This window comes from Scyliorhinus canicula, chromosome 11 (assembly GCF_902713615.1).
Source record: "Scyliorhinus canicula chromosome 11, sScyCan1.1, whole genome shotgun sequence".
Taxonomy (NCBI): Eukaryota; Metazoa; Chordata; class Chondrichthyes; order Carcharhiniformes; family Scyliorhinidae; genus Scyliorhinus; species Scyliorhinus canicula.
In genome coordinates this window covers 68,220,584-68,245,134 of record NC_052156.1, presented here as the reverse complement: position 1 = coordinate 68,245,134, position 24,551 = coordinate 68,220,584, and the positions used below count along the sequence as shown (strand labels likewise).

Below are 24,551 nucleotides of genomic sequence, written 5' to 3'. Positions count from 1 at the left end.
GCCTCTGCTGTTGCGATACAGGCGGGGGGTTGCGCGAAATATCTCACCCTTTGTTTCTGTTTATTCGCAAGGTCTGGGCATTGCTGGCTGAACCAGCTCTTATTGCATAACTCTAATTTCCCTGAGAAGGGAAGATCTTTTTCTTGATCTGTAACAGTTAACACAGTGAGACTATTTGCACATTGCTGTTTGATAGAGCTTTCTGGGATCTGATGATGAGGGAATGGCAGTATACGTGTGACCGCTAGTTGAGAACCAGGAGGACATGGTACTCCCACGGTATCTGCTGCTCTTGCCCTTCTCGGTGGTCATTGTTTTGGGTTTGCGAAGTGATGCCCACAAATTTTTGGTACGTTGTTGCAGTGCATCCTGTAGTTAGTATACAGTGCAGCCAAAGCTCAGCAATATTTTTGATTGGTGCCTTGTGGGTGAAACCCAACCGGACTAACCACATAAATGCTGTGGATACTGGTGCAGGTTAGGGTTGGGTATTGTGGACTCATTGCCCAACTTCCCAAAGTCTCTGCAAGACCTACAAAGCTCCATAAGTGGAAATGAATAATTTCCATTTGTCTCAATGGATGTAACTGAAACAGAACGAGAGAAGATCAACACTGTCCAGGACAAAGTAGTCCAATTCATCAAAACCTCATCAAAAAGACAAAGATTCACCCCTCCATCATTGCCCAGTTCTGGCTGCACTGTATACTAACTGCATGGTGTGCTGCAAAATCGTCACAAAGTTACAGAACCTGCACAGTGAAGAAGTAGGCCATTTAGCCCATTAAGTCCGCACTGATTCGCTGAAAGAGCATTCTACCCTATTCTACTCTCATGCTTTATCCCAGTAACCTTGCACATTCTTTCTTTTCAGATAGCAATCCAATTCCACTTTGAATACCTCAATCGAACCTGCCTCCACCACCATCTCAGGAAGCTTGATCCAAACTCCACCCTCTGGGTGAAAAACATTTTCCTCATATCACTTTTACTCCTTTTGCCATTGATTCTGAATCTGTACCCTCTAGTTCTTGATGCTGTCTTGAGTGGGAACAGTTTCTCACTATTTACCCTGTTTGTACCCTTCAGGATCTTGAATACCTCTCCCAAGTCTCCTCTCAATCTTCTTTTTTCCAAGGACAACAATCTGAAATTCTTCAATCTATCCTCATAGCTACATTCTTTATCCTTGGAATCATTCTCATGGATCTCTTCTGTACTCTCCACAGTGCCTCCACATTGTTTACTAGATTGTTACCTGGAATGAGCTGGTTGTAATTGAGGCGAAAGTTGGACAGACGGGGCTTGTTTCCACTAGAGTTTAAAAGAATAGGGATGACTTGTCTGAAGTATATCGGATTCTGAACGATCTTGACAAGGCAGACGTGGAAAGGATGGTTCCTCTGGTGGATGAGTCCAGAACTATGGAGCACTGTTTTAAAATTCGGGGTCACCCTTTCAGGACAGAGATGAGGGGGAAACACAATTCTCTCAGCGAGTTGTACAATTTTGGAACGCTCTGCCTCACAAGGCAGTGGAAGCGGAGTTGTTGAATATTTTAAAGGTGGAGGTGGATAGATTTGTGTTAGGTAAGGAAACAAAAGTGGTAGATGGGAACATGGAATTTTAAATAAAAATAGATCAACCATAGTCTAATTGAATGGCAGAGCAGGCTCGAAGGGCCCAAGAACCTGCTTCTGCTCCTATTTCATATGTTTGTATGTTCATAACCTTCCTCAAGCATGGAACCCAGAACTGGATGCAGAACTCCAGATGAGGCCTTAGTGTCTTATACAAGTTCAACATGACCTACTTAGTCTTATATTCAATGCCCCTATTAAAAAGGATACCTAAATCTTCTTAACTCCTCTCTGAACATGCTCTGCAATCTTCAATGACTTACGCACATGTACACCAAGATCCCTCTGTTCCTGCATCTCCTTTCGAGTTTTCCCCTTTATTTTATACATTCCCTCCATATACTTCCTGCCAAAATGAATCACCTCGCACTTTTCTGCAGTGAATCTGCCTGGCCAATCCACAAACATGTTTATCTCCTTTTAGTGTACAAGACTATTCTCAACTCAGTTGACAAAGTTTCCAATTTTCTCATCATCTGCAAATTTTGAAATCATGCCCTAAACACCACAGCCCAGGTAACTGAAATACATCAGGAGGAAGAGCAAGTGTCCCAGCGCTGACACCTGGGGAACTCCACGACAAACCTTCCTCCAATCTAAAAAAACAACCATTTATCACTACCTTGTTTCCAGTTGCTCATCCAATTTCTTATCTGAGAGCCTCGTTTCCCTTTATTCCATGAGCTAGAATTTTACTCGTAGGTCTGCTTTGTGGCACTGTATCAAATACCTTTTGAAAATCCAAATACACCATGTCAATGGCATTTCCCTCATCTATCTTCACTCCTCAAAAGACTCAGCAAGTTTGTTAAACATGATTTCCCTTAATTAATCCCTGCTGGCTTCCCGTAAGTATCCTATATTTGTCTAGGTGTTTATTGATTTTGTCCTGGAATACAGTTTCCAGAAATTTCCTTCCACCAAAGTCAAATTGACTGGTCTGTAGGTTGCTGGCTTTATCACTTGCACCTCTTTTGAATAAGGGTGCAACATTTTCAATTCTCTAGTCCTCTGTGTCTAATGAAGATTGGAAGATTATCACTATTGTGCTTCTGCAATTTCCACTCCTACTCCCTCCAGGTTATGCTTAGGAGGATAACGAGGGAGGGAGGAGGGGTGGAGCAGTGGTGTATTTGTGATGGTAATGCCATTGAATATCGAAGGGAGTGGGGTTATCTCTCTGTTAATAGAGCTGCCCATTGCCTGACACTTATGAGGCAAAATTGCTATCTGCAATTTACCAGACCCGATCTTGTTGTACGGGATGCCGGAAATGCTTTATTATCTGAGGAAAGGCAAAGATGAGGCAGTATGGTTTTTTTCTTGGTCTTTCATCTGCAAAAGAATCAGTCAATATTTAGAAATAATTAGGAATGGATGCTTTTTAACCTTGGAATCAAATTTAGCTCATATTTTTTGCTGTCATTTTCATGACATATTTTACTTCTCATCAGCATCCAAATAGTGGAATACAAATCCTCTGCTCAGTATAATGTTCATTTTTTAACAGCAAATCATTTTAAATTGCCCTTCTCCCATCTTTTGTATTGGGAAAGATTTGTTCCCTTGACACTTGGTGCTTCACATGGCATTTCAGATGTGGGATTTAATGATGGTTTCAAACAGCTAGTGGCACAAATGTGGGTTTTCAGACTAGAGGATTTTTGTTGTTTTATGATCTAATTTGAATAATTTATTCATCTATGGGTATTGGGACTACTTTCCTGCTGCTATTTCAATCTCCATAATTACCTCATTCATTGTCGGTGGTAATAGGAAATACTACATTAGATTTTGCTGATTTCCAATAAGTTCGCTGTTATATATTTGCCAGAAAATATATTTAAATAGTGACCAATTTGGAGATTTTCTTGATTTTAAATAGCTGCAAGGATGGAACCAAAGGGTTTCAGATTTCAATACTGAGGGCTTTTGAGCAAATCACTTCTGCACATTGATCAAGTGATGTTGTGTGGCATTGGCAACTGTTAAATGATGAGAGAAAATAAAATAATTTTGAAATTGGAACTGTATAACATGCTGATATAATTAAGAAAGCAAATTTACAATTAATTTGTCAACTTTGTTTTGCTCTCCCCTGAATGTATTGACTCACGTGAACGAAGGAAAAGTAGTTGAAGAGATATGGAAAAATGTTGTATGTAAATTTGATTAGAATAAATTGTTTGCATAAAGGTTAAATGCTGGCATAGCATGATTGGATAACATTTAGAATAGTACAGCACAGAAAGAGGCCATTCAGCACACTGAACCCATGTTGGCTGTTTTGTAGAACAATCCAGTTAGTCCCACTGTCCTATACTTTCCCTATAGCTCTGCAATTCTTCAAATTTTTATCCAATTAATTCTTCATGGCTGCTATTGAATCTGTATTGAGTGCCTGTTTCTGCATTGTAGCTTCTGTGCATTTCTTTGTTTTAGGGCAGTTTGCCTGGTGTTTTACACCACTTCATACAAGTAATCATTACTCACGTGTGAGTCTTGGCGGTGAGTGTCAGCAGATTATTTCAGACCCATTCTACCCTCCCTTGATGTGCACACTTCTGTTATGTATTGCTCAATGGAGAACAGGAATAGGAATCCTGGCCAGCTATCCCCTCCTTAACCTAGCGATGTTGTTCTCTTTGTGACTTGCCAACTGAAATTCAGTATCAAACTTGGTCTATGTGGTTTATTTTGTTCTAATATGACAGGCATAGTCATAACATTTTGATAAAGGGGGACCATCTGATGCAGGTACGGGAATAGTTGCTTTTCCATGGAGTTTGGTGAAGTGGAGGCAGGTTCACAATCATGGCACATATTATAGGAGAGACACAGTTGCAAGATAATTACAGATTGGAATGTGAAAAATGGTTGGAATGGGAGTCTTTACAGGAACAAATAGTGTGAGTGAAGTGAGTGATTATCATATGCAACCAAGGTGTGAATTGTCTCAAGCCAGGACACTTCGTAGGATTCTTCAAACTTTGACAGTATAGTGGGGGATTACACTAATGGACATGAATCCAAGATCCCGGTTAAGGCCGCCATTCGCACCTGATGAAGGAGCAGCGCTCCGAAAGCTTGTGATTTCAAATAAACCTGTTGGACTTTAACCTGGTGTTGTGAGACTTCTTACGGTGCAAAATGAGTTGGAGGAGGGGTGTCATGGTACACGCCCGATTATGGTGTGCAAATGCGGTCCTACTCTTCTTCTGTGACCTATGTAATGGCAGAAGTTAATCTTAAAATTTGCTCACGGAATGTATAGGGTATTCATTATCCTATCAAAAGGGGGTCCTGGGGGGGTGTTTTCTAGAGCTGTTGGGGAGGGTTTAAACTAATGTGGCAGGGGGATGGGAACCGATGCAGGACGTTGGAAGGTAGTAAAACAGGGACAGAAGCAAAAGGAAGTAAGGGGAAAAGTGCAAGGCAGAGAAGACATAGTCAAAAATCTAAAAGGGTGACAGTACAAGGTACAATGACTGAGGGGAGCTCAGTGAATAGGCCCAGTAATAACAAAAGGAATAAAACTGGAGATGTTAAGATTCAAAACAGAGGTAAAAAAAACCAACATAAGTGTACTTTACCTGAATGCTCGTAGTATTCGGAATAAAGTAAATGAGTTGATGGCACAAATCATCGTAAATGACTATGATTTAGTGGCCATTACTGAAACATGGTTAAAGGATGGTCACGACTGGGAGTTAAATATCCGAGGGTATCAAACTATTCGGAAGGACAGAGTGGATGGTAAGGGAGGTGGTGTTGCTCTGTTATTTAAGGATGACATCCGGGCAATAGTAAGGGATGACATCGGTGCTATGGAGGATAAGGTTGAATCTATTTGGGTGGAAATCAGGAATAGTAAGGCGAAAAAGTCACTGATAGGAGTAGTCTATCGGCCACCAAATAGTAACGTTATGGTGGGGCAGGCAATAAACAAAGAAATAACTGATGCATGTAGAAATGGTACAGCAGTTATCATGGGGGATTTTAATCTACATATCGATTGGTTAACCAGGTTGGTCAAGGCAACCTTGAGGAGGAGTTTATAGAATGTATCCGCGATAGTTTCCTAGAACAGTATGTAATGGAACCTACGAGGGAACAAGCGGTCCTAGATCTTGTCCTGTGTAATGAGACAGGATTGATTCATGATCTCATAGTTAGGGATCCTCTCGGAAGGAGCGATCACAATATGGTGGAATTTAAAATACAGATGGAGGGTGAGAAAGTAAAATCAAATACTAGTGTTTTGTGTTTAAACAAAGGAGATTACAAGGGGATGAGAGAAGAACTAGCTAAGGTAGACTGGGAGCTAAGACTTTATGGTGGAACAGTTGAGGAATAGTGGAGAACCTTCCAAGCGATTTTTCACAGTGCTCAGCAAAGGTTTATACCAACAAAAAGGAAGGACGGTAGAAAGAGGGAAAATCGACCGTGGATATCTAAGGAAATAAGGGAGAGTATCAAATTGAAGGAAAAAGCATATAAAGTGGCAAAGATTGCTGGGAGATTAGAGGACTGGGAAATCTTTAGGGGGCAACAGAATGCTACTAAAAAAGCTATAAAGAAGAGTAAGATAGAGTATGAGAGTAAAATTGCTCAGAATATAAAACAGACAGTAAAAGTTTTTACAAATATATAAAACAAAAAAGAGTGGCTAAGGTAAATATTGGTCCTTTAGAGGATGAGAAGGGAGTTTTAATACTGGGAAATGAGGAAATGGCTGAGGAACTGAACAGGTTTTTGGGTCGGTCTTCACAGTGGAAGACACAAATAACATGCCAGCGACTGATAGAAATGAGGCTATGACAGGTGAGGACCTTGAGAGGATTGTTATCACTAAGGAGGTAGTGATGGGCAAGCTAATGGGGCTAAAGGTAGACAAGTCTCCTGGCCCTGATGGAATGCATCCCAGAGTGCTAAAAGAGATGGCTAGGGAAATTGCAGATGCACCAGTGATAATTTACCAAAACTCACTAGACTCTGGGGTGGTCCCGGTGGATTGGAAATTAGCAAACGTGACACCACTGTTTAAAAAAGGAGGTAGGCAGAAAGCAGAAAATTATAGGCCAGTGAGCTTAACTTCGGTAGTAGGGAAGATGCTGGAATCTATCATCAAGGAAGAAATAGCGAGGCATCTGGATAGAAATTGTCCCATTGGGCAGACAAAGCATGGGTTCATAAAGGGCAGGTCATGCCTAACTAATTAAGTGGAATTTTTTGAGGACATCATCAGTGCAGTAGATAACGGGGAGCCGATGGATGTGGTATATCTGGATTTCCAGAAAGCCTTTGACAAGGTGCCACACAAAAGGTTGCTGCATAAGATAAAGATGCATGGCATTAAGGGTAAAGTAGTAGCATGGATAGAGGATTGGTTAATTAATAGAAAGCAAAGAGTGGGGATTAATGGGTGTTTCTCTGGTTGGCAATCAGTAGCTAGTGGTGTCCCTCAGGGATCCGTGTTGGGCCCACAATTGTTCACAAGTTACATAGATTATTTGGAGTTGGGGACCAAGGGCAATATGTCCAAGTTTGCAGATGACACTAAGATGAGTGGTAAAGCAAAAAGTGCAGAGGATACTGGAAGTCTGCAGAGGGATTTGGATAGGTTAAGTGAATGGGCTAGGATGGCAGATGGAATGTGGCAGATGGAATACAATGTTGACAAATTTGAGGTTATCCATTTTGGTAGAAATAGCAGCAAACGGGATTATTATTTAAATGATAAAATATTAAAGCATGCCGCTGTGCAGAGAGACTTGGGTGTGCTAGTGCATGAGTCACAGAAGGTTGGTTTACAGGTGCAACAGGTGATTAAGAAGGCAAATGGAATTTTGTCCTTCATTGCTAGAGGGATGGAGTTTAAGACTAGGGAGGTTATGTTGCAATTGTATAAGGTGTTAGTGAGGCCACACCTGGAGTATTGTGTTCAGTTTTGGTCTCCTTACTTGAGAAAGGATGTACTGGCACTGGAGGGTGTGCAGAGGAGATTCACTAGGTTAATCCCAGAGCTGAAGGGGTTGGATTATGAGGAGAGGTTGAGTAGACTGTGACTATACTCGTTGGAATTTAGAAGGATGAGGGGGGATCTTATAGAAACATTTAAAATTATGAAGGGAATAGATAGGATAGATGCGGGCAGGTTGTTTCCACTGGCGGGTGAAAGCAGAACTAGGAGGCATAGCCTCAAAATAAGGGGAAGTAGATTTAGGACTGAGTTTAGGAGGAACTTCTTCACCCAAAGGGTTGTGAATCTATGGAATTCCTTGCCCAGTGAAGCAGTTGAGGCTCCTTCATTACATGTTTTTAAGGTAAAGATAAATAGTATTTTTAAGAAAAAGGGGATTAAGGGTTATGGTGTTCGGGCCGGAAAGTGGAGCTGAGTCCACAAAAGATCAGCCATGATCTCATTGAATGGCGGAGCAGGCTCGAGGGGCCAGATGACCTACTCCTGCTCCTAGTTCTTATGTTCTTATAAAAGCAAAGACATTCTCACCATTCTTAATAAGGAGAATGTGGACATAGCCATGTAGCAAGAAACTCATTAGGATGGTTAGGAGCACTTAACATTGAAACGGGAATGGGTGAGGCAGGTTTGGCAATCCTGATCAACAAGAATATTGCCTTGAAAGTAGAGACCTGTGCCAGCGACAAGGCTGGTAGATAGGCATGAGCATGGAGACATTGGATGCAATTCTCTGGAAAAATTTCAAAGTGTGGTAGCGAGCTTCCCAGCACTCAGCCTACCGAGGCCTGCTATGCAATTCAATGTTAATTGGTCCAATTAATGAGGCCTCATGGGCTTCAGTCGCAAATGAAGGCTTGCCAAATGATTCGCCGGGACCGCGCTCACCAGCCCCCTGCTAACAATCTGGTGACCTCCACACCGTTGATGATGCACTTCAGGTGGAGGCAGGAACACTCAGGTGAGACAGCAGTTGGAGGGCTGCTGGATCCCAGGACCCAGCTGGGTCCCAGCCTGATGCTGAGCTTGTGGTACAGAGGTATTCAAAATTGAGGGAGATGTCAACGTCACTCCAGCAGATCCATAGCCACTTGGAGGAGTCCCCGAGGCTAGGGTCACAGGAGATGGCATCGGCAATGAGTGGCACCGAGGTCAACACTACTAGTGTGGCGACTGAAGTGGAGAGACTGGTGCACAACGTCGGCACCCTAAGTGAAGGGTCGCGGCAGAATGTCTGACTCGCTGGGGAATGTGACCCAGTTCCAGAACCTTGATGAGGTTCTGTGGGACATGTCCACTCTCAGATGGGAATGGCCGAGGTGTCACGGAGCTTGTCCCAGTTAGAACATAGAACATAGAACAGTACAGCACAGAACAGGCCCTTCGGCCCTCGATGTTGTGCCGAGCAATGATCACCCTAATTAAACCCACGTAACCCGTATACCCGTAACCCAACAATCCCCCCATTAACCTTACACTACGGGCAATTTAGCATGGCCAATCCACCTAACCCGCACATCTTTGGACTGTGGGAGGAAACCGGAGCACCCGGAGGAAACCCACGCACACACGGGGAGGATGTGCAGACTCCACACAGACAGTGACCCAGCCGGGAATCGAACCTGGGACCCTGGAGCTGTGAAGCATTGATGCTAACCACCATGCTACCGTGAGCAGGTGGGCATTGCCGAGATGCTGCAGAGCATGGATCAATCACTGAGGAGCACTGCAAGGGCGTCGACATGATGGGGTGGATCATGGGGAACCGCCATGGCTGGCAGTGCCAGATGATGTAAGAGCAGCCAGGGCTTGAACCAGCTGCTCCTCTCTCCCTGGGTGTACTCCAGGGCCCTATGGGCACTGAACGGGAGGAAAGGGCGCTGAATGCCAATCCATCACATAGATTGGTGATGGTGACCACTAGCTTCCTGAGTGCCACCTCACTGATGAGGCTGCGTCATGAGATCAGCATGCGGAACAGGGCGGCATGGCCATGCATGTGCCGCCGACAAGTGAGCCGGGACTATCGGGAGTGGGGTTTGTACAACACATTAAACACCTTTTAGCACAACCATTATGATGTCCCTGTCACTTCCTTCCACAATGTGTGCTGAGCTCTGGATCTTTTGCCCATTTCTCCAGCCCCCCCCCCCCCCCCACACCAATCCTCCGGTTGTGCATATGTCCCAGGAGTTGTGTCCCATTCCCTGGGTGTTCGGATGTTGGCTGCTGCGTGTGTGATAATGCCTCTTGCAGTGTTCAAGCTCAGTGTCCAGGCGTCAAGGTGTGATTGGGAGGCTATCCAATGGCTCTTACATGCTACATGGCCCGGCCACCCACAGGAATCCATTTGGGTTGTGTGAAGTGTTCACTTAAACACGATTTCCAATTCCCTATTAGCAATAGCCTTCAGTCGCACAACCAGAGGCCTCAGCAATTGGTGGGGGTTATGGGTGGTTATTGGGGCAGACGAGCAGGACAGGTGTTGCCCCCAGAACGGGTACACGTGATCCAGGGGTTGGCATGGTGGTGCTGCGAGCAGTTGATCCCCCCTCGGTTGCCATCCCAGTGCAACCCCCATTCTCCCACGGCAGCCCACCCCTTGCAGAAGGTCCCCCTCCCCCAGCCAAGGGTCCCCCACCGAGCACAGGGGCAGAAATCCCAGCACCCCCGGGCTCATGGCATGTGAGCAAAGATGGTTACTCACCTGCTCGCCTCCCCACAGAAGCCCTTCCGCCAGGGTCACATTTTTCAGAAGGAGCACTAATTGGCGCCAGTGTGACCACTTGCTGGGGAGGCCATTGAATGGCAGAAGGCCATTGGAAATGGGGTGGCTCTCGTTAATTGTCTGGAAATGTGGCTCAAGTGGTGATAGTTGGTTCCTCGCCACACTATGGCGAGATCCTGATTTTGGCGACTGGAGCGGGCCGGTTGCATCGGAAACAGTTTAGCGCCTGGAAAGGATCTCATTTTAGGCCTTTCCCGCTATTCACTGGCTTAGTTGCACTTGGGCGAGAGCATAATGAGGCCGGAGAATCATGCCCATTGTCTCAATAATGAATGTGTATGGACCTCCAAATTACTCTCCGGAGTTTATCATTAAGAGCTTTTTGGACTTGGCAAAGTTGGCTTTGGCTAACTCATGACTGGGGACTTTAGCTGCCACTTGAATCCTTTGGTAGACATTATACCGGTTACAAGGACATCTCCCATACTGCAAGCTAAAATATTGGCCTAGGCATGTGAGGAGGTGGGGTATCTGGATGTTTGGAGGATCCTGCACGCTACGGATCAAGAGTTTACATTTTCCTCAGTCCTTCCTCAGTGCTATACTAGAATCGATTGCATTTTTGTGCTAAGGGCAATCCTACACCCGGTATCTTCCTGTTCTATAGGTAATCTTAGACCTTGTTCACATCTTCCTGGAATTTTTGCTTAAGGGTTCAACTTCCACGGTCTTGAACATGGCAGTTTGATGCCTCCCTACTAAAAGATACTTTTACTATTCATTTCAACCAAGTTCAAGTTTTTTCTTTCAGTCAACGCGACTCCTGAAATTCTCTCTTTCATTTTATGGGAGACATGTAGGGCCTATGGTAGATGGCTGATTATCTTTTATACAGCCAGAAAATGATGTAAGATGCTCCAGAACCAGCTGTGGTTGGAAGTGTGTTTGGTAGAAGCAGAGGAGAGGTATAAGAGGTCTCCTAATAGGCAATTATTTAAGGATGTTAGTGCAGCTAGGTGGCTCTCGATTCCTCATTGACTCCCCCCCCCCGCCCCACCAAATGGAGGATCGGTGGCCGTTTCCCGTCAATTTTCGGTGTCAGGATATAGCTTGAAAATCGGAGAATCCAGCCCGAGATTAATGGGGCTTTTAAGAATTTTTGTGTGCAATTATCTAGGTCAGATCAGTTTAGTGATGTGATGGCAGTTATGGAATATTTTTTATCTTCCCTTGGGCTTCTGGAGGCCTCAGAGAGCCAATTCCTGGTTCTCAAATCCCTATCTCTGAAGGTGAGGTGGTTGCAACCATTAAGGAGCTTCAGCTGGACAAGACTCTGTGACCTGTGGCTTAAGGTGTGAGTTCTATCGGGAGTTTAAATATTTTTTTGTTGGAGCCATTGGTGGGTTTGTATTACCATTCTTTTGAGGAAGGGCAGTTGTCACCAACATTTCGTGAGGCAAATATTTCCTTGATATATTTCCTTGATTTTGAAAGCAGGTAAAGATCTGGAGAAACCTTTCCTCTTACAGACCAATTTCTCTCCTAACTGTTCACCTGAAATTGTTGTCTAAGGTTCTGACGAGAAGATTGGAGGATGTCCTTACGATGATAGTTCAGGGGGAGCAGACTGGGTTTATTAAGGGTAGATTCTCCAGTAACAATGTAAGAAGTGTTCAGGATGCGATTCAGGTTTTTCCAGAAACGGGCACTAGATGGGCTGCTGATCTCACTGGATGTGGATAGGCTTTTGATTGGGTTGAATGCAATTATTTGAGACTGGAGATTTGAGAGTGGAGATTTGAGAGTGGATTTAAGTGCTGTATCATAGGCCTGTGGTGGCTGTGCTCACAAATCGTTTGAGGCCAAATAATCTTTGGCTCCAGAGAGGGACCAGACAGGGGTGTCATCTATCGCCCTTGTTGTTTGCATTGACTATTGAACCACTGGTAAAGGCCATTAGAAAAGATCCCCAACTATTGGGGCTAGAGTATGTGATGAGGCAGCAGAAAATCATGCTTTATTCGGATGACGTGCTGCTGTTTGTGTTGAACCTGGGTGTCTTGGTTGCCGCCATTATTACAGTGGTGAATGGATTTAGTACGTTCTCCGGTTAGAAGATGAACTTTACTCATCTGAGACTATGCCAGTGCGTGAGTTGAAAGGTAAACCTCCCCCTCTCACTAATTTCCCCTTCAGATGGTCTCTCTTGGGATGTAAATAGCGGGGAGTTTCAATTACTCCTTCCTTCAGGCAGTTGTATGAGCCAATTTCCCCTGGTTGATTGCGTCTCTTCAGTGGGACTTAGTTTGTTGATCAGCACTGCCAGTTTCTTGGCTGGAAAGGATCGGCCTTATAGAAATGAATGTGTGCCATGAATATTGAATCTCCTGCGGATGTTGCCTATATTACCGTCGGCTAGAATGGTTCGTGAAATCAATGGAATGATTAGTTCATTTATCTGGAACAAGAAGAAGCCTCAGCTTATGTTCACTAAGCTCTGGCTCCTGGGAGCTAATGGAGGTTTGGATGTTCTGAACATTAGTCTATATCAACTGGCCTCTCATTTAAGATTGGATGTTGAATGTTGAAGCAGACCAATCAGTTTATCCTCTGAAGGTCTTGTTCTTTTATGGTGACTTTAAGACAGGTTCTGCTAAGTGTGATAATCCTATTCTTCTTAATACTCTAAGAGCACGGATGTCGGTCCGTCAACTATTTTTTTTTTTTTTTTTTTTATAAATTTAGATTACCCAATTATTTTTTTCTATTAAGGGGCAATTTAGCGTGGCCAATCCACCTACTCTGCACATTTTTTGGGTTGTGGGGGCGAAACCCACGCAGACACGGGGAGAATGTGCAAACTCCACACGGACAGTGACCCAGAGCCGGGATCGAACCTGGGACCTCAGCGCCGTGAGGCGGATGTGCTAACCACTAGGCCACCGTGCTGCCCTTGTCCGTCAACTATAAGGGAGATCTAAACTGACATCTCTCTCTTTCCTATCCAGGGCAACCCAGACTTTCTATCTGATCTAATCGACCATGGATTTGAAATTGGAGAGATGGAGGAATTTGTAGGATGGGAGACATGTTCAGAGATGCCTCCTTGTCATACTTTCAACAATTTGACATCCCGAGACACTCCTTTGTAAAATATTTACAACGCAGAGACTTTATCCTAAATAAAACAACTTGGCTTCTTAACTCCTCAATTTCCCCGGTGGAAAGAATCCTGAATTCTGTCGAGCCTAAACAATTAGTTAGCAAAATCTATGACATGCTAAATTCCAGATCCCATGTTAGCACAATGTTTTGTAGTCTTGGGAAAAGGACTTGGAATCCAATACTGATGAAAAAACATGGGATAATGTTTGAGACTGTGCTGGTAAAATTTTGGTTTGCAATAAAATGAAGGAAGTGCATTGCCTGCATATAACATCGAGGCTGGGATTCTGTATTCCAGATTCTAAGGGCTGGTTCTCTAATTTTGAGGCGATGTTCGGAGCATGTGTCCAGGCTTATGACCAAAAGGTCGGCGCTGCCCCCACACCAATACGCCGCCCAGTGGGGGGCCAGCAGCCGCGCCACGTAAAGCGCCTGCAGATACTGACGGTGAAGTGCCTGGTCCGTGGCCGCGCATGTGTACGGCGGCGACCTGTGCGAGAACCCGACCTGTCAGATAGTGCCCCCCTGTAACCCCTCTCAGCAACCCCGGACCACCCCCCAACAGTTCCCCTAGTCCCTGCCAAAGCACCCCGGCCAGCAGAACACCCCTCTCCCTGACTGTGGCGGCGCTGGACACAGTCCGCAGCCGCCACACGAGGTACCTGCAAACTGTGAGCACACGTGTCCCACAGCGTCGGGAAGTCGGCCCATTAGGGGCGGAGCATTGGGAGAGGGCCTCAAGTGACGTCCTGAGGTCGTCACAATGGCGTGTGGCGTACTCAGCGATTACGCCATTTTTGAGGGGGTAAAGCCTCTGAAAAATGGCGCTGTTCTGATTTCAACGTCATAACGGATTCTCCAGCCAATTGCTGAATGCGATTTTGGTGTCGGCAATCAGAGAATCCAGCCCAAAGTGCTTCCGCTAACAGAGAATCAGGACTGTGTCATGCTGGTGCTCGGAGGGTCGCAGGCGTGGGATTCTCATGGCTTGACTATGTATAATTATGCATTGTGCACAATATGCCAGCTTTTCTGTAGTTACTGGGATCAGGTTGCCATTTTGAACAGTTGCCCCGATCTCAGCATCCAGGGACAGTCCCTCTCCCCCCACAACACAAATGTTGACCCACCCCCGACAAGGGAAGCACCCGAAACACCCTGACCCCTCCCATCCAAATGTATACAGCAGATAGAATAGATGAGGTGAAACCACTTAACTGCATTGAAGTTGTCAGCAGCTGTCAACCATAACAAGAATTTTTATAAACATTGCATTTAGGATCAATGCTGGGTACCTCGGATGCATTCAAGCATGAAGGGAAAGGTAAATAAGGAAACCTCTTGGCAGTTGTGTTTAAACCATTAAACTATCAATCAAAGGGCTGAAAGGTACTGCACTGTGAAACTGAATGAATCCTTACCACGTCAAAGGATCTCAGGGCACTTCAAGCCTTTTCAAGTGTTGTGGACTTTCTAGGAAGTCTCTGACACTTCAAAAAGCTGAAGTTTCAAAAACATAGGACTGAGGGAGCAGCTGTGATGAAAGGGAATGTTTTCCTGGCTTTATTCTTCACTAAACTGCCTAGACTGCTTATCAGCTGTCATGATGTGGAGATGCTGCTGTTGGACTGGGGTCAGCACAGTAAAAAGTCTGACAACACCAGATTAAAGTCCAACAGGTTTGTTTCAATAACTAGCTTTCAGAGCACTGCTCTTTTATCAGCTGTCAAGCAGAGCAATCCAGAGTGAAAAGGCCACTTCAAAGTTTAAACATGTCAGACCGGGATGAAGATCTTAAACAGAGGACTGCCTGAGTTCACCATGCCAAGAGTGATCTATAGGTTGCCCAGGGCTGGAAGGGGTAGTGAAGACACAGACCCCCATCAAAGGGGAGAGTCCTGTGGTCAATCCTGTAACCACAGACCAAGCCCACCCAAATGCAGGTCGCTTGGAGGACCCTTCCTCTGCAATCTGGCAGCGGCAGAGGGGCACATGGCCTGGTGGAGTTCCCACTGTGGAGGTCGGAGGATAATAGGTATATTCAAGCTTCCATTAATTGCATTCACATCAACATAAATCAGCTGTTTGCATGTTCCCGCTGATGCGCGGCAGAAAGCCTGCTACAGCTAATAGTACAGGAGCAGAGGGCATGGAAAGGTCCACCATCAGGCGCCGATCCCATTTTTGTCAAGACCCCGGATTCTGCGCCTAATCTTTAAGGCGAGGAATAGAGAATCCCACCCCTAGTCTCAGACACAGGTTTGATCCTGCTATATCCCCGATGTACCTAAAGTGCTTGGTAGCTGAGGATGATTCTATATATTGGTTATCGACCAGTGTTAAAATCCAATCCTATTGGTCTGGTGTAGTCAGAGAACTGGTGAGGATTATTGATAGAGCCCTGGAGCGGGATTCTCCGGCGCCCCGCTGGGCCGTAGAATCGCGGGGGGCAGTGTGAATCCCGCCCCTCGGCCCCACCCTGTTTTTCGGCGGGGGCGGGCATTGCGTCACGCTGGTGGGGGGCCATTGGCAGCGGCCCCCCGCTGGCGATTCTCAACCCCACGATAGGCCAAGTGGCCGCCCGTTTTCAGCCAGTCCCGCCGGCGTATATTACACCAGGTCCGTACGCGGGACATGGCTCTGCGGGTGGCCTGCTGAGTCCTCGGGGGGGGGGAGGGATCTGGAACCGGGGGGATGGGCTCCCCACGGTGGCCTGGCCCGTGATCAGGGCCCACCGTTCCACAGGCGGGCCTGTGAAGTGGGGGCACTCTTTCCCTCCGCGCCGGCCGGTGTAATGGTCCACCATGGCCGGCGTGGAGAAGAACCCCACTGCGCATGTGCTGGGATGATGCCAGTACACGCTGGTGCTCCCGCGCTGGCGGCAACTCGCATTGGCTGGCGGAGGTCCTTCGGCGCCGGTGGCACGACACCAAGCCCTTCGGTGCGGCTAGTGCGCGCCAACCCCGCCGGCGCTGGCCTAGCCCCTGAAGATGTGGAGGATTCAGCATGTTCCAAGCGGCCCGATGCTGGACTGGTTCACGCCACTTCTCGGCGCCGGTACGGCTCGCCCCACCGGATAGCGGAGAATACCGTCCTTAGAGTCTCCCCTACCCGGCAGGGCAGGGGAGTCCCAGTGCCGAGGAGTGGCATGAACCACTCCGGCATTGGGCCGCCCCAAATGTGCGGAATCCTCCGCACTTTCAGGGGCTAGGTCGGCCCGGAGTGGTTTGCGCCACGCCGGCCGGTGGGCATTGGGCTTGGCTCACGGCAACCGGTGCCGAAGGGCCTCCGCCGGCTGGCGCGAGTTGGCTCATGCACGGGAGCACCAGCGTGTGCGGGCGTCATCCCAGCCCATGCGCAGGGGGGATCTTCTCCGCATCGACCATGGCGGAGGGCCACAGCAGCCGAAGTGGAGGAATAGAGTGCCCCCAAGCCACAGGCCTGCCCACGGATCGGTGGGCCCCGATCGTGGGCCAGGTCACTGTGGGGGCACCTCCCGGGGCCAGATCCCCACCGAGGACCCCGGAGGCCGCCCGTGCCGCTAGGTCCCGCTGGCAAGGACCTACTCTAATTTACGTTGGCTGGCCAAAAACGGGCGGCCACTCAGCACACGGGGGCCGGAGAATCGCCAGGGGGGCCGCTATCATCGGCCGCCGACTGGCGTGATGCAATTCCCGCCCCCACCAAATCACCGGCGCCGGAGAATTTGGCATCCGGCGGGGGCAGGATTCATGCTGCCCCCCGGCGATTCTCCGACCCGCCGGGTGGGAGAGTCGGAGAATCCCGCCGCCGGTGTTCCTGATTCTGGGTCTCCCTGATGGGAGAATTACTGATTCTAACGAAAAAAGGCTGCACAATGTGCAGGTCAGAAGAATTTTTTTTGCATCAGGAGTATTGACAAATAACCTTGTGGTAAACCACTGTTGCGCCTATGTTAGGTGATGTATGGTAGGACCTGTACTACAGGTACGATGGTAGTCCCTGCCTGCTGGCTCCGCCCAGTAGGCAGAGTATAAATATGTGTGTCCTCCATGCGGCAGTCATTTCACCAGCTGCTGTGGGGGGCCACACATCTTAGAGCAATAAAGCCTAAGTTGTATTCAACTCTCGTCTTTGTGCAATTGATCGTGCATCAATCTTTCCATTTGAAACTGACACAGGGTAATTATGGAATGCATCCCTATGTGATTCCTGACTTCTTTGATCTGGTCTAAGTCTGATGCATTCCATAAAGTATGAGACCCCTATCTTAAATTTTGGGATTTCCATGAGCCATTTCATTTCATTTTGGTAGTCACAGCACATAAAGGCATGTGTTCTGAACTGTTCTTCCTTTCCCCCCACTCAGTGTGTTAAGCTGCTGTTGAATTGATACATTATATAAACCAGAGGTGCCGGTTTCTTAAGTATACTGTTCTGAATTTATCCTGTTTGCTTGTTCCTATGTTTGCTAGAACATTTGTTCCATTCGGCTCTCGTTTTGCACTAATTTGTTTTGTTACTTTGTTGGGTTTTATTGTAAAAATTTTGAAAAAAAACATGTAAAAAATACATATTAAAAAAAAACTTCAATAAAATATCTGTCCACACTATTGAATATTATATGGCCTAGATTTAGCATTTTCAATATCGGACTGGTGGGAGGCCCGCATTATCGTGCATAAATCTGGAGGTTGTCGTGGATCATTCTGCGCTGTTCCATAGACTTTGCTTTGCATTTGCTGACCTCAAGATCCAAAGTGAAGAATGATGTGCCTCAATAACAAAGTCTTTTCAGGACAACATTTTGCTTTCCAGGTGGAAAGAGCCACAGGAGTCACTCGGCCAATGAGCATACCAATATTGGAAGGCATTTCAAATTTCAAAACAGCTCTAACTTTTCAAATATTTATAAATACTTTTCAGCATCAATCTGATATCATTTTACCTGACCTTTTAGAAAATGTCTAAATTTATGTTCTTAAGATGGCACGGCACAGTAGCACAGTGGTTAGCACAGCTGCCTTACAGCGCCAGGGAAAGGGATACAATTTGGCCTTGAGTGGCTGTCTGCGTGGAGTTTGCACATTCTCCACATATCCTCCGGGTGCTCCGGTTTCCACCCACAGTCCAAAGGTGTGCAGGTTGGGTGGATTAACCTCCATAAATTACCCCTTGGTGTCCAGGGATATGTAGGTTAGGTGGGGTTATGGGGATATGGTGGGGCAGTGGGCCTGGGTTGGGTGCTCTTTCAGAGGGTCGGTGCTGTCTCGATGGGCTGAATGGCTTCCTCTGCACTGTAGGGATTCTATGGCTGACATTTACCTGACTTAAAATTTTATAATTCTTTGGAAATTATTTTGTTCCACTGATTTTAAAAAATAAATCTATAAAGGAAAGTGCTGCAACTACTTAGTTTTGATATTCAGTGGATATGGCTTCTACTCTCAGCACCAGGTGACTTGTCCTTTTCATCCATGTTAGAGAATGCAGCAGTGTGGCACTGAAGCCCATGCTGTGAGGAAATCCTTCCACTAGTCAAGTGAAATTCGTAGCCCACCATCACGTCAGGTAACCTCGCACATTCGTTCCAGGTCAGTGGCCAGCACTTTTGCTTTGCTGCTAACTGCAAATTCTATGCCGCTGTGTTTGTGATCTCCTCAAAAATTATGCAAACCATTTGCCAAGACTCTCCCATGAAATAGAAGCTACACGCAAAACTGAGAAAAAAAAACATAGATTGTTACATGGAGCAGCAGATGGTAGTTCATTAGTAATCAGTAGGGTCATGCAGCAGCATTTATTTGGAACACTGAGCTGACATAAGCAGATATTGAAACGCTTCAGGACGTTTAAAATTGAATAGAGGCCTATTCCATATATATTTTAATCAAAAGAAATTCTATTGGTGAACCGGAAAGACTGATTTCTGCGTAGGATTCATATTGGCTAAATCTCTTTATCAATGAAAATGTTCATGTCCAAGTATTGACATAAAAAGCAAGTTATTTGCATTAGGTATATTTTTTAACTTGGTGCCTAGATCCCACTATGTTGTTTAGTGCACAGTTGCAATGATAACCGCTCCTCCAAGTCGGTGACTGTTCCAGTGAAGAAAGTATCTGCATCTGGTGAGTGAAACCTGAGTGACAACGTTTAATGTTAGCTTTGCCTTAGTGATTGGAAATCTTTTTTCAATTCATTCAGAGTTTTGGACTTCACTGGCCAGACCAGCACTGATTGCCCAACCCTAATTTCCCTCGAGAAGGTGGAGGTAAGCTCCCTTCTTGAACCGCTGCAGCCTATGTCGTGTAGATACACCCACAGTCCTGTTAGGGAGGGAGTTCCAGGATTTTGACCCAACAACAGTGAAGGAATGGTGATATATTTCTAAGTCAGCATGGTGAGTGACTTGGAGGGAAACTTCCAGGTAATGGTGTTGCCATAGAATCCGTAGGATCCATACAGTGTGGAACGAGGCCATTCAGTCCATTGACTCTGCATCGATTCTCTGAAAGAGCACCCTACCTTGGTCCATTCCCCCACCCTATCCCCATAACCCCACCTAACCTACACATATTTGGCAAATAAGGGGAAATTTTAGCATGGCCAATCCATATAACCTGCACATCTTTGGACTATGAGGAAACCCATGCAGCCACGGGGAGAACATGCAAACCCCACACAGTCACCCAAGGCTGGAATCGAACTAGGATCTCGAACCACTGTGCCACCTGTTGCCTTTGTTCTTCTGGATGGTAATGGTCCTGGGTTTGGATGGGGCTGTGTCAGGTGCTGTGCAAGGAGCCTTGGTGAGTTATTGCACTGCACCTTGTCAATAGTCTATGCTGTTGCCACTGTGTTAGTGGTGGAGGGAATGAATGTTTGTGGAAGGGGTACTAATCAAGTGGGCTGCTTTGCCTGGATGGTGACAAGCTTCTTGAGTGTTGTTGGAGTTGCACCTCAGCATGGGCAACAGCAGTCCTGGCTGATTGACTGGCAATGGCAGGGGCAAGAGTGGAGTAACAATGGTGCGAGCACAAATGCTGAAAGAACAGCAGATTTGTACTCCATGGAGCCACTGTAACTCCCCCAATGCAATTCCTTAGCAATCCTAGTGATTCGTTGGAGTACAGATTGCTGGACTGCTGTGAGATCCTGAAAGTCTCTTTGTGTACATGATGGCAGCAGTCTGATCCTGCTTCATAGCAGGTTCTGCTTGCATGGCAATAAGCAGAGATTTCTGTACCAAATCTTGTTTGTCACTTTACCCTCTGCTGGGTTGACATCTAAGCTACCCTTTCTTTCCACCCAGGCTGCAGGCCACTTGTGCCCAGTGATGCGATCTTGATCTTGCATTTATGCTATCCGCTAAAGTACTCATCGTTATTTTATCTGAGCTTATGGCTGGCTGTGTGAGATTAAGTGAAGGTTTTTCTCCATGTGTCCTGCTCCTCTTGAGGAAAACAAGAAACTTGTGCTAAAACCATTTGCAACTTGTAACACAGAAGATTTTGTGGAATGAGGGGCAAGTGGGATTTGTAAAGGTGATTTAGGTAAAAATATTCCGTCGTCCTCTATGATTCCAACCCCACCACTTCAATAATTTCCAGTACCCCCACCCTTGGGAATTGAGGCATGCAGCCTTGCCTGTCCCTAGTTGGTTAGGGGCTGTGGCCTCCATTTCTGGGAGAATTAATCCTAAAAGTGTAATAATTGTGATGTCATTTGTTTGGGTGATGTATTTGTAATAGTTGAATGGCTGGCATGTGAACAAGTTGTGAGATGTCGTTGTGAGGCTTGCAACAGTCTGTTACAAGCTTGATGGATACTGCTGAAAGGGGTGTGATGAATGGAACAGTGTGTGAGGTTGGTGATTCATATGGCATTTGAAGATCTATTCACTGGCCTTGACCAGGTCATTCATGCAAGGTAATTCAACGTCTTCCTGCGCTGCATTGAGGTTCGCTTGGCTAGACTACTGGCATTGACCATGACAGCTATTGTTGCCATTGCTGCCTTCTTTTGATTTGAAAGGCCACTTGAGGGAGGAGCACCTCCCTCCTCCTCCCCATATCCTGAAACCAAGGCCACCAGTGGTCCATCAGAGAACATTACAGCACATTCTTTGGCCCCCTGCAGTGTTACCAATCATCTTTCTGCTTAGAGAATCTCCTGTACCCAGGAGCTTATGGCTGGAAGTGTGGGGTACAGCCAGAATGCACTGCAAATTTAAGAGTTGCAGGCTGGCTTTAAGTAGTGTTTGCATCATTTGAACAGGCCCCTTGCTGTGGTGTCTACTGGAGCTGGGTGGTGCTCCACTATCATGTAAATTTGCAGGCAGGACCAAGTTTTCTCCAAATAGTCTGGGGTTATTCATGATCGTGATCCCAGCCTTTATTGCCAGCTCATCCGATTTTTATCCCATGGAGTTAGGTTGAGATTTTGATGAAGCTGAGCATGTTTTCAGTTGTAAAATTAATACCAAGAAGACAGCAACAATTTTGAAAAGAGTTGACAATAACTGACCTCCATCCTGCAGTTTTCTAGTTTTTCAAACCAGGGTTGGAAACACTATTGATATTGTCATGTCAGTAAGAACCAGATATGCAGAAACCTCACTACTAATGGAAGTAGAAAGTATTAAAAATTAATTGTAACCGCAGATGGAGAAAGCATGAGTTGTATCACAGTTTTTTTTTTAATTGGGCCGCAATTCTCCAGTGTTGGGATTCTCTTTTCCCATTGGCAACGCACTCCCACCTGCGGGTTTTCCAGTGGCCTGGGGTGACTTCAATGGGAAATCCCATTGATGAGCGGCAGGAACAGAGCTTGCCACTGCCAGAGAATGGCCAGTCACCGAGAAACATGCTGCTGGGGAACTGGAAAATCCAGCCGTTTTATCATGTTTTTAAAAAAATTTAGAGTACCCAATTTTTTTTTTCGAATTAGGGGGCAATTTAGATTGGCCAATTTACCTAGCATGAACATCTTTGGACTGTGCGGGTAAGACCCACGCACGCACAGGGAGAATGTGCAAACTCCACATGGACAGTTACCCAGGGCTGGTATCGAACCTGAGTCCTCTGCGCCGTGAGGCAACAGTGCTAACCACTGCACCACCATGCCGCCCAGCAGATTTCATTTTTGAGAATTTAGGACAGTAATATTGTATTGTTCAGGCTCCTTAAATCTTGCTGAATGCAATGCCAGAAGATGGTCATAAAATTCATTACTGGTATTGGGCAGTAATCAAATCAGTACTTTGTTGTATGAACTTTGTCAGTGATGCTTTTGTTTCCTTAATAGTTGAACATATGCAGAATATACTTTCAAAAATTGTGAGTGGAATTCTCTCAAGCTCCCGCCAGCATGTTCAATGGCGGCCAGGCAGGTGGTGTGGGGATGGGGGTTACAATCCCAACAGGAAGCCAAAGAATTGGTTCTATCCCAGAGTGAATTTACAGTTTGACTTTCCGCAGTTGTCCGCCATGATGGGTCAAGAAAGCTGTTGGAGTCTGGCATGAAACTCATTTGCAACCAGCTAAAGGATGCAGATGAAGGCCTGACCACTCAATCACGATTCTCCACGGTGCCCACCTTGGTGAATAAAAGTGGTTTTACTATCTTTAACGCATCTGTTTGGACAAGATTGGATATTGTTAATCTTCTGTGATGTCTTCTTTCACCTTGGACTCTAGGTATGGCACTTGGTTAGTAGGCAGACTGTAGACATACTCTGGTATCTGTTTAATGCTTCTCCGCTACATCTAAACATGTTACAGAACAGGCAGGTTGCTCCTAGGAATGATTCCGTCTCTGTCTCTCTGTTTTGGATCTAAAACATAGCTAACTGATGTCAGTGGTACATTATCAACATCAGGGGTTCCAAAATTATTAATAGATTACCCACTCCTAAAGTGGGTACTACTTCCAGGGATTAATGTTGGGGACCATGAGGGGATTGTTGGCCAGGGTTTAATGTGAGTGGGCAATATAGCTGGCGAATGTGATTGTGACTGTGTGCCTCTTTCTAGTTCCTTACATTTGCATTGGCAAAGGTGGAAAAAACTTGAGAACATTAATTTGTGTGTTTGCATTTAATTCACTGTGACAAAAGGGCATCGACATTATGAGAATGCTTAGATTCCCTGATGCTCTTGGGAGTTTCTGTGTCTCAAAGTTTGGGAAACTCTGATCTCCATCATACACCTGTTAACCCTTTATACTAGGGTAACCATCTTATCTTTGAAGCCTATATGACCTTAATTGCTGTGCATTGCGTACTTGTACATCTTCCATGGTAATTCTATTCTTTTTTAAAAAATATTTTATTCAAGGCATTTTCAAATAAACAAACAAAAGCGAAAGAACACCCAAACAATATTATAAACAACCAACAACCAGTGCCCACCCCGCTCCCCCAATACTGCCCCTTTCTCCCATCCTGCCTTCCCCATTTTAACCTCCTTCCCCCTCCCCCAATTCTCCCTGCCTTTGCTGACCCCTCAAACCTTTTTAAAGAAATCAATAAACAGCTTCCACCTCTGAACCAGTCCATCCGCTAACCCCATCAATATGAATTTGACTCTCTCCAGGCTCAGGAATTTTGCCAGGGCACTCACCCACACCCCCACTTTCAATGGCTCCGGGTCCCTCCACCCGAGCAAGATCTCAGGGAGGCAAAGGCCAAAACATTGGCCTCTCCTGCCCCCTGGACTGCAGTATATCTTCCGATACCCCAAATAGCGGCACCTCCACCCCAAGCCCTTGGACATTATGTACGCGAATCCCTGCCAGAACGCCTTCAACTTCGGATATGCCAAAACATGTGGGTGTGATTTGCGAGCCCCCCCATGCACTGCTCACACCTATCCTCCACCCTCCTCCCCCTCAAAGAACCTACTCAATCTTGCCACCGTCATATGTGCCATATGTACTACTTTAAACTTAATGAGGCTTAATGTCACACATGACAAAGACGCATTCATCCTCCGCAGGGCCTCTGCCATGACTCGGAATCCACCTCCCCTCCCAGCCCCTCCTTCCACTTGCGTTT

General features: G+C 46.0%; 1 protein-coding gene across 10 annotated transcripts in view; it reads left to right on the top strand.

The window, feature by feature from the left end:
• chl1b (cell adhesion molecule L1-like b) overlaps window positions 1-24,551 on the top strand; it is a 1,165,941-nt gene that overhangs the window by 206,142 nt on the left and 935,248 nt on the right. The window contains exon 1 of one of the 10 annotated variants that reach the window (XM_038810693.1): window positions 19,067-19,086. The exons of the other annotated variants lie outside the window; for them this stretch is intronic. The gene's annotated coding sequence lies outside the window, so the exon portion shown is untranslated. Of the gene's footprint in view, window positions 1-19,066; window positions 19,087-24,551 lie in introns of those variants that run through there. 10 annotated transcript variants of the gene reach the window in all.